Source organism: Myotis brandtii, unplaced genomic scaffold (genome assembly GCF_000412655.1).
Source record: "Myotis brandtii unplaced genomic scaffold, ASM41265v1 scaffold118, whole genome shotgun sequence".
In the NCBI taxonomy this organism is placed as follows: domain Eukaryota; kingdom Metazoa; phylum Chordata; class Mammalia; order Chiroptera; family Vespertilionidae; genus Myotis; species Myotis brandtii.
In genome coordinates this window covers 149,034-149,514 of record NW_005354090.1, presented here as the reverse complement: position 1 = coordinate 149,514, position 481 = coordinate 149,034, and positions in this window count along the sequence as shown.

Genomic DNA, 481 nt, shown 5'->3' with positions numbered 1-481 from the left:
CAAGTTGCCCTGGGGCCTTGGGCCAGCTGCAGTTTGTTAGGTAATTTTCAGATTGCAAAGGGCCAAGCCTTTCATATGCAAAAGCAGGCGCACAGCTTGGGCGGGGCGGGGGTCCCAGGGGATCAACAGGGTGGAGCAAGCAGCTATGGCTGCCCTCAGAGGCCCCGCTTCTCAGTGTCCCAGCAATCGCTGCAAGCACGTCCGAGAGAAAGCTGCCCTCGAGTTCCGACCAATTCCAGACAGTCCAGTTTCTCTCGTATGAGTCTGGGTCCCCAGAGACTCGCCCGGAACTGGAGCTCAGAGCTTGAGACTCCCTACCGATTGAAAAAGACAACCGTGTCCTCAGCCGCCAGCCCTCTCCGCATGCGCCTCCGTACCTCAGTACTTTATTTCTGCACTGCACCTCTTCTAAGTCTCGGGATGCTTTTCTCTTTCCTTCTAGTTGTAGAATTTCCACTCAGCCAGCCTTGCTGTAGTTCTG